The 10,128-nt window shown below is 49.0% G+C and overlaps 1 pseudogene; it reads right to left on the reverse strand.

Annotated features, from left to right (window-relative positions):
• The window catches only part of LOC140001143 (very low-density lipoprotein receptor pseudogene), a 168,959-nt pseudogene extending 162,876 nt beyond the window's left edge, over nt 1-6,083 (reverse strand).
• Nucleotides 6,084-10,128: the final 4,045 nt, after the last annotated feature.

The following is a 10,128-nucleotide window of genomic DNA, read 5'->3' on the forward strand; positions in this document are numbered from 1 at the left end:
TTTCTGAGGTCACAATGCAGAGGTCCTATTGCTGAGGTCCTATTGGTGAGGTCACAATGCTGAGGTCACAATGCTGAGGTCCTATTGCTGAGGTCATAATGCTCAGGTCACAATGCTGAGGTCTTATTTTTGAGGTCACAATGCAGAGGTCCTATTGCTGAGGCGCTATTGCTGAGGTCCTATTGCTGAGGGCACAATGCTGAGGTTACAATGCTGAGGTCCTATTGCTAAAGTCCTATTGCTGAGGCCACAATGCTGAGGTCCTATAGCTGAGGTCACAATGCTGAGGTCACAATGCTGAGGTCACAATGCTGAGGTCCTTTTGCTGAGGTCCTATTTCTGAGGTCCTATTGCTGGGGTCGCAATACTGAGGTCCTATTGCTGAGGTCCTATTGCTGAGGTCCTATTGCTGAGGTCACAATGCTGAGGTCACCATGCTGTGGTCCTATTGCTGAGGTCCTATTGCTGAGGTCCTATTGCAGAGGTCACAATGCGGAGGTCCTATTGCTGAGGTCCTACTGCTGAGGTCACAATGCTGAGGTCTTATTGCTGAGGTCCTATTGCTGAGGTCCTATTGCGTAGGTCACAATGCTGAGGTCCTATTGCTGAGGTCAGAATGCTGAGGTCCTATTTCTGAGGTCGCAATGCTTAGGTCACAATGCTGAGGTCCTATTGCTGAGGTCGTATTGCTGAGGTCAAAATGCTGATGTCCTCTTGTTGAGGTCCTATTTCTGAGGTCCTATTGCTGAGGTCCCAATGCTGAGGTCCTATTGCTGAGGTCCTATTGCTGAGGTCCTATTGCTGAGGTCACAATGCTGAGGTCCTATAGCTGAGGTCACAATGCTGAGGTCACAATGCTGAGGTCCCATTGCTGAGGTCACAATCCTGAGGTCACCATGCTGTGGTCCTATTGCTGAGGTCCTATTGCTGAGGTCCTATTGCAGAGGTCACAATGCGGAGGTCCTATTGCTGAGGTCAGAATGCTGAGGTCCTATTGCGTAGGTCACAATGCTGAGGTCCTATTGCTGAGGTCAGAATGCTGAGGTCCTATTTCTGAGGTCGCAATGCTTAGGTCACAATGATGAGGTCAGAATGCTGAGGTCCTATTTCTGAGGTCGCAATGCTTAGGTCACAATGATGAGGTCCTATTGCTGAGGTCGTATTGCTGAGGTCAAAATGCTGAGGTCCTCTTGTTGAGGTCCTATTTCTGAGGTCCTATTGCTGAGGTCCCAATGCTGAGATCACAATGCTGAGGTCCTATTGCTGAGGTCAGAATGCTGAGGTCCTATTTCTGAGGTCGCAATGCTTAGGTCACAATGCTGAGGTCCTATTGGTGAGGTCGTATTGCTGAGGTCAAAATGCTGATGTCCTCTTGTTGAGGTCCTATTTCTGAGGTCCTATTGCTGAGGTCCCAATGCTGAGGTCCTATTGCTGAGGTCCTATTGCTGAGGTCCTATTGCTGAGGTCACAATGCTGAGGTCCTATAGCTGAGGTCACAATGCTGAGGTCACAATGCTGAGGTCCCATTGCTGAGGTCACAATCCTGAGGTCACCATGCTGTGGTCCTATTGCTGAGGTCCTATTGCTGAGGTCCTATTGCAGAGGTCACAATGCGGAGGTCCTATTGCTGAGGTCAGAATGCTGAGGTCCTATTGCGTAGGTCACAATGCTGAGGTCCTATTGCTGAGGTCAGAATGCTGAGGTCCTATTTCTGAGGTCGCAATGCTTAGGTCACAATGATGAGGTCAGAATGCTGAGGTCCTATTTCTGAGGTCGCAATGCTTAGGTCACAATGATGAGGTCCTATTGCTGAGGTCGTATTGCTGAGGTCAAAATGCTGAGGTCCTCTTGTTGAGGTCCTATTTCTGAGGTCCTATTGCTGAGGTCCCAATGCTGAGATCACAATGCTGAGGTCCTATTGCTGAGGTCCTATTGCTGAGGTCACAATGCTGAGGTAACAATGTTGAGGTCACAATGCTGACGTCACAATTCTGAGGTCCTATTGCTGAGGTCCTCTTGCTGAGGACACAATGCTGAGGTCCTATTTCTGAGGTCCTATTGCTGAGGTCACAATGCTGAGGTCACAATGCTGAGGTGCTATTGATGAGGTCACATTGCTGAGGTCCTATTGCTGAGGTCACAATGCTGAGGTAACAATGTTGAGGTCACAATGCTGACGTCACAATGCTGAGGTCCTATTGCTGAGGTCCTCTTGCTGAGGTCACAATGCTGAGGTCTTATTTCTGAGGTCACAATGCAGAGGTCCTATTGCTGTGGTCATAATGCTCAGGTCACAATGCTGAGGTCTTATTTCTGAGGTCCCAAAGCAGAGGTCCTATTGCTGAGGTGCTATTGCTGAGGTCCTATTGCTGAGGGTACAATGCTGAGGTTACAATGCTGAGGTCCTATTGCTAAAGTCCTATTGCTGAGGTCACAATGCTGAGGTCACAATGCTGAGGTCACAATGCTGAGGTCCTTTTGCTGAGGTCCTATTGCTGAGGTCCTATTGCTGAGGTCACAATGCTGAGGTCACAATGCTGAGGTCCTATTGCTGAGGTCAGAATGCTGAGGTCCTATTTCTGAGGTCGCAATGCTTAGGTCACAATGATGAGGTCCTATTGCTGAGGTCGTATTGCTGAGGTCAAAATGCTGAGGTCCTCTTGTTGAGGTCCTATTTCTGAGGTCCTATTGCTGAGGTCCCAATGCTGAGGTCACAATGCTGAGGTCCTATTGCTGAGGTCCTATTGCTGAGGTCACAATGCTGAGGTCACAATGCTTTGATCCTATTGCTGAGGTCCTGTTTCTGAGGTCACAATGTTGAGGTCACAATGCTGAGGTCACAATGCTGAGGTCCTATTGCTGAGGTCCTCTTGCTGAGGTCACAATGCTGAGTTCCTATTGCTGAGGTCCTATTGCTGAGGTCCTATCGCTGAGGTCCTATTGCTGAGGTCACAATGCGAAGGTCCTGTTGCTGAGGTGTCATTTCTGAGGTCACAATGCGGAGGTCCTATTGCTGAGGTCCTATTGCTGAGGTCCTATTGCTGAGGTCGCAATGCTGAGGTCACAATGCTGAGGTCCTATTGCTGAGGCGCTATTGCTTAGGTCCTATTGCTGAGGGCACAATGCTGAGGTTACAATGCTGAGGTCCTATTGCTGAGGTCACAATGCTGAGGTCCTATTGCTGAGGTCACAATGCTGAGGTCACAATGCTGAGGTCCTATTGCTGAGGTCCTATTGCTGAGGTCCTATTGCTGAGGTCACAATGCTGAGGTCCTATTGCTGAGGTCCTCTTGCTGAGGTCACAATGCTGGGGTCCTATTGCTGAGGTCCTATTGCTGAGGTCCTATTGCTGAGGTCACAATGCTGAGGTCACAATGCTGAGGTCCTATTGCTGAGGTCACAATCCTGAGGTCCTATTGCTGAGGTCCTACTGCTTATGTCCTATTGCTGAGGTCACAATGCTGAGGTCCTATAGCTGAGGTCACAATGCTGAGGTCACAATGCGGAGGTCCTATTGCTGAGGTCCTATTGCTGAGGTCGCAATACTGAGGTCCTATTGCTGAGGTCCTATTGCTGAGGTCCTATTGCTGAGGTCACAATGGTGAGGTCACAATGCTGAGGTACTTTTGCTGAGGTCACAATGCTGAGGTCACTATTCTGAGGTCACAATGCTGAGGTACAATTGCTGAGGTCCTATTGCTGAGGTCACAATGTTGTGGTCACTATGCTGAGGTCACAATGCTGAGGTCACCAAGCTGTGGTCCTATTGCTGAGGTCCTATTGCTGAGGTCCTACTGCTGAGGTCAAAATGCTGAGGTCTTATTGCTGACTTACTATTGCTCAGGTCCTATTGCGTAGGTCACAACGCTGAGGTCCTATTGCTGAGGTCAGAATGCTGAGGTCCTGTTTCTGAGGTCACAATGCTTAGGTCACAATGCTGAGGTCCTATTGCTGAGGTCCTATTGCTGAGGTCCTATTGCTGAGGTCACAATGCTGAGGTCACAATTCTGAGACCCTGTTTCTGAGGTCATATTTCTGAGGTCCTATTGCTGAGGTCAAAATGCTGAGGTCCTATTGCTAAGGTCACAATGCTGAGGTCCTATTGCTGAGGTCCTATTGTTGAGCTCCTATTGCTGAGGTCCTATTGCTGAGGTCCCAATGCTGAGGTCCTATTGCTGAGGTCCTATGGCTGAGGTCACAATGCTGAGGTCCTATTGCTGATGTCCTATTGCTTTGGTCCTATTTCTGAGGTCCTATTGCTCAGGTCACAATGCTGAGGTCACAATGCTGAGGTCGTTTTGCTGAGGTCCTATTGCTGAGGTCCTATTGCTGAGGTCACAATGCTGAGGTCACAATGCTGAGGTCGCATTGCTGAGGTCGTATTGCTGAGGTCAAAATGCTGACGTCACCATGCTGAGGTCCTATTTCTGAGGTCCTATTGCTGAGGTCCCAATGCTGAGGTCCTATTGCTGAGGTCCTATTGCTGAGGTCCTATTGCTGAGGTCACAATGCTGAGGTCCTATTGCTGAGGTCAAAATGCTGAGGTCACAATGCTGAGGTAACAATGTTGAAGTCACAATGCTGACGTCACAATGCTGAGGTCCTATTGCTGAGGTCCTCTTGCTGAGGTCACAATGCTGAGGTCCTATTTCTGAGGTCGCAATGCTTAGGTCACAATGCTGAGGTCACGATGCTGAGGTGCTATTGATGAGGTCACATTGCTGAGGTCCTATTGCTGAGGTCACAATGCTGAGGTAACAATGTTGAGGTCACAATGCTGACGTCACAATGCTGAGGTCCTATTGCTGAGGTCCTCTTGCTGAGGTCACAATGCTGAGGTGATATTGCTGAGGTCACAATGCAGAGGTCCTATTGCTGAGGTCATAATGCTCAGGTCACAATGCTGAGGTCACAATGCTGAGGTCCTATTGCTGTGGTCATAATGCTCAGGTCACAATGCAGAGATCTTATTTCTGAGGTCCCAATGCAGAGGTCCTATTGCTGAGGTGCTATTGCTGAGGTCCTGTTGCTGAGGGTACAATGCTGAGGTTACAATACTGAGGTCCTATTGTTAAAGTCCTATTGATGAGGCCACAATGCTGAGGTCCTATAGCTGAGGTAACAATGCTGAGGTCACAATGCTGAGGTCACAATGCTGAGGTCACAATGCTGAGGTCCTTTTGCTGAGGTCCTATTGCTGAGGTCCTATTGCTGAGGTCACAATGCTGAGGTCAAAATGCTGAGGTCCCATTGCTGAGGTCACAATGCTGAGGTCACAATGCTGAGGTCTAATTTCTGAGGTCACAATGCAGAGGTCCTATTGCTGAGGTCCTATTGGTGAGGTCACAATGCTGAGGTCACAATGCTGAGGTCCTATTGCTGAGGTCATAATGCTCAGGTCACAATGCTGAGGTCTTATTTTTGAGGTCACAATGCAGAGGTCCTATTGCTGAGGCGCTATTGCTGAGGTCCTATTGCTGAGGGCACAATGCTGAGGTTACAATGCTGAGGTCCTATTGCTAAAGTCCTATTGCTGAGGCCACAATGCTGAGGTCCTATAGCTGAGGTCACAATGCTGAGGTCACAATGCTGAGGTCACAATGCTGAGGTCCTTTTGCTGAGGTCCTATTTCTGAGGTCCTATTGCTGGGGTCGCAATACTGAGGTCCTGTTGCTGAGGTCCTATTGCTGAGGTCCTATTGCTGAGGTCACAATGCTGAGGTCACAATGCTGAGGTCCTTTTGCTGAGGTCACAATGATGAGGTCACTATTCTGAGGTCACAATGCTGAGGTCCTATTGCTGAGGTCCTCTTGCTGAGGTCACAATGCTGAGGTCCTATTTCTGAGGTCGCAATGCTTAGGTCACAATGCTGAGGTCACGATGCTGAGGTGCTATTGATGAGGTCACATTGCTGAGGTCCTATTGCTGAGGTCACAATGCTGAGGTAACAATGTTGAGGTCACAATGCTGACGTCACAATGCTGAGGTCCTATTGCTGAGGTCCTCTTGCTGAGGTCACAATGCTGAGGTGATATTGCTGAGGTCACAATGAGGTCACAAAGAGGTCCTATTGCTGAGGTCATAATGCTCAGGTCACAATGCTGAGGTCACAATGCTGAGGTCCTATTGCTGTGGTCATAATGCTCATGTCACAATGCAGAGATCTTATTTCTGAGGTCCCAATGCAGAGGTCCTATTGCTGAGGTGCTATTGCTGAGGTCCTGTTGCTGAGGGTACAATGCTGAGGTTACAATACTGAGGTCCTATTGCTAAAGTCCTATTGATGAGGCCACAATGCTGAGGTCCTATAGCTGAGGTCACAATGCTGAGGTCACAATGCTGAGGTCACAATGCTGAGGTCACAATGCTGAGGTCCTTTTGCTGAGGTCCTATTGCTGAGGTCCTATTGCTGAGGTCACAATGCTGAGGTCACAATGCTGAGGTCCCATTGCTGAGGTCACAATGCTGAGGTCACAATGCTGAGGTCTTATTTCTGAGGTCACAATGCAGAGGTCCTATTGCTGAGGTCCTATTGGTGAGGTCACAATGCTGAGGTCACAATGCTGAGGTCCTATTGCTGAGGTCATAATGCTCAGGTCACAATGCTGAGGTCTTATTTTTGAGGTCACAATGCAGAGGTCCTATTGCTGAGGCGCTATTGCTGAGGTCCTATTGCTGAGGGCACAATGCTGAGGTTACAATGCTGAGGTCCTATTGCTAAAGTCCTATTGCTGAGGCCACAATGCTGAGGTCCTATAGCTGAGGTCACAATGCTGAGGTCACAATGCTGAGGTCACAATGCTGAGGTCCTTTTGCTGAGGTCCTATTTCTGAGGTCCTATTGCTGGGGTCGCAATACTGAGGTCCTATTGCTGAGGTCCTATTGCTGAGGTCCTATTGCTGAGGTCACAATGCTGAGGTCACCATGCTGTGGTCCTATTGCTGAGGTCCTATTGCTGAGGTCCTATTGCAGAGGTCACAATGCGGAGGTCCTATTGCTGAGGTCCTACTGCTGAGGTCACAATGCTGAGGTCTTATTGCTGAGGTCCTATTGCTGAGGTCCTATTGCGTAGGTCACAATGCTGAGGTCCTATTGCTGAGGTCAGAATGCTGAGGTCCTATTTCTGAGGTCGCAATGCTTAGGTCACAATGCTGAGGTCCTATTGCTGAGGTCGTATTGCTGAGGTCAAAATGCTGATGTCCTCTTGTTGAGGTCCTATTTCTGAGGTCCTATTGCTGAGGTCCCAATGCTGAGGTCCTATTGCTGAGGTCCTATTGCTGAGGTCCTATTGCTGAGGTCACAATGCTGAGGTCCTATAGCTGAGGTCACAATGCTGAGGTCACAATGCTGAGGTCCCATTGCTGAGGTCACAATCCTGAGGTCACCATGCTGTGGTCCTATTGCTGAGGTCCTATTGCTGAGGTCCTATTGCAGAGGTCACAATGCGGAGGTCCTATTGCTGAGGTCAGAATGCTGAGGTCCTATTGCGTAGGTCACAATGCTGAGGTCCTATTGCTGAGGTCAGAATGCTGAGGTCCTATTTCTGAGGTCGCAATGCTTAGGTCACAATGATGAGGTCAGAATGCTGAGGTCCTATTTCTGAGGTCGCAATGCTTAGGTCACAATGATGAGGTCCTATTGCTGAGGTCGTATTGCTGAGGTCAAAATGCTGAGGTCCTCTTGTTGAGGTCCTATTTCTGAGGTCCTATTGCTGAGGTCCCAATGCTGAGATCACAATGCTGAGGTCCTATTGCTGAGGTCCTATTGCTGAGGTCACAATGCTGAGGTAACAATGTTGAGGTCACAATGCTGACGTCACAATGCTGAGGTCCTATTGCTGAGGTCCTCTTGCTGAGGACACAATGCTGAGGTCCTATTTCTGAGGTCCTATTGCTGAGGTCACAATGCTGAGGTCACAATGCTGAGGTGCTATTGATGAGGTCACATTGCTGAGGTCCTATTGCTGAGGTCACAATGCTGAGGTAACAATGTTGAGGTCACAATGCTGACGTCACAATGCTGAGGTCCTATTGCTGAGGTCCTCTTGCTGAGGTCACAATGCTGAGGTCTTATTTCTGAGGTCACAATGCAGAGGTCCTATTGCTGTGGTCATAATGCTCAGGTCACAATGCTGAGGTCTTATTTCTGAGGTCCCAAAGCAGAGGTCCTATTGCTGAGGTGCTATTGCTGAGGTCCTATTGCTGAGGGTACAATGCTGAGGTTACAATGCTGAGGTCCTATTGCTAAAGTCCTATTGCTGAGGTCACAATGCTGAGGTCACAATGCTGAGGTCACAATGCTGAGGTCCTTTTGCTGAGGTCCTATTGCTGAGGTCCTATTGCTGAGGTCACAATGCTGAGGTCACAATGCTGAGGTCCTATTGCTGAGGTCAGAATGCTGAGGTCCTATTTCTGAGGTCGCAATGCTTAGGTCACAATGATGAGGTCCTATTGCTGAGGTCGTATTGCTGAGGTCAAAATGCTGAGGTCCTCTTGTTGAGGTCCTATTTCTGAGGTCCTATTGCTGAGGTCCCAATGCTGAGGTCACAATGCTGAGGTCCTATTGCTGAGGTCCTATTGCTGAGGTCACAATGCTGAGGTAACAATGTAGAGGTCACAATGCTGACGTCACAATGCTGAGGTCCTATTGCTGAGGTCCTCTTGCTGAGGACACAATGCTGAGGTCCTATTTCTGAGGTCCTATTGCTGAGGTCACAATGCTGAGGTCCTTTTGCTGAGGTCACAATGATGAGGTCACTATTCTGAGGTCCCAATGCTGAGGTCCTATTGCTGAGGTCCTATTGCTGAGGTCACAATGCTGTGGTCACAATGCTGAGGTCACAATGCTGAGGTCCCATTGCTGAGGTCACAATCCTGAGGTCACCATGCTGTGGTCCTATTGCTGAGGTCCTATTGCTGAGGTCCTATTGCAGAGGTCAGAATGCGGAGGTCCTATTGCTGAGGTCCTATTGCTGAGGTCACAATGCTGAGGTCTTATTGCTGAGGTCCTATTGCTGAGGTCCTATTGCGTAGGTCACAATGCTGAGGTCCTATTGCTGAGGTCAGAATGCTGAGGTCCTATTTCTGAGGTCGCAATGCTTAGGTCACAATGCTGAGGTCCTATTGCTTAGGTCGTATTGCTGAGGTCAAAATGCTGAGGTCCTCTTGTTGAGGTCCTATTTCTGAGGTCCTATTGCTGAGGTCCCAATGCTGAGGTCACAATGCTGAGGTCCTATTGCTGAGGTCCTATTGCTGAGGTCACAATGCTGAGGTAACAATGTTGAGGTCACAATGCTGACGTCACAATGCTGAGGTCCTATTGCTGAGGTCCTCTTGCTGAGGTCACAATGCTGAAGTCCTATTTCTGAGGTCGCAATGCTTAGGTCACAATGCTGAGGTCCTATTGCTGAGGTGGTATTGCTGAGGTCAAAATGCTGAGGTCCTCTTGTTGAGGTCCTATTTCTGAGGTCCTATTGCTGAGGTCCCAATGCTGAGGTCCTATTGCTGAGGTCCTATTGCTGAGGTCCTATTGCTGAGGTCCTATTGCTGAGGTCCCAATGCTGAGGTCCTATTGCTGAGGTCCTATTGCTGAGGTCCTATTGCTGAGGTCCTATTGCTGAGGTCCTATTGGTGAGGTCACAATGCTGAGGTCCTATTCCTGAGGTCACAGTGCTGAGGTCCTATTGGTGAGGTCACAATGCTGAGGTCACAATGCTGAGGTCCTATTGCTGAGGTCCTACTGCTGAGGTCACAATGCTGAGGTCACAATTCTGAGGTCCTATTGCTGAGGTCCTATTGCTGAGGTCACAATGCTGAGGTGACAATGTTGAGGTCACAATGCTGAGGTCCTATTGCTGAGGGCCTATTTCTGAGGTCCTATTGCTCAGGTCACAATGCTGAGGTCACAATGCTGAGGTCCTTTTGCTGAGGTCCTATTGCTGAGGTCCTATTGCTGAGGTCACAATGCTGAGGTCGTATTGCTGAGGTCCTATTGCTGAGGTCATAATGCTGAGGTCACAATGCTGAGGTCACAATGCTGAGGTGCTATTTATGAGGTCACAATGCTGAGGTCCTATTCCTGAGGTCCTATTGCTGAGGTCCCAAAGCAGAGATCCTATTGCTGAGGTCC

The sequence above is a fragment of the Anas platyrhynchos genome, chromosome 38 (genome assembly GCF_047663525.1).
Source record: "Anas platyrhynchos isolate ZD024472 breed Pekin duck chromosome 38, IASCAAS_PekinDuck_T2T, whole genome shotgun sequence".
Taxonomy (NCBI): Eukaryota; Metazoa; Chordata; class Aves; order Anseriformes; family Anatidae; genus Anas; species Anas platyrhynchos.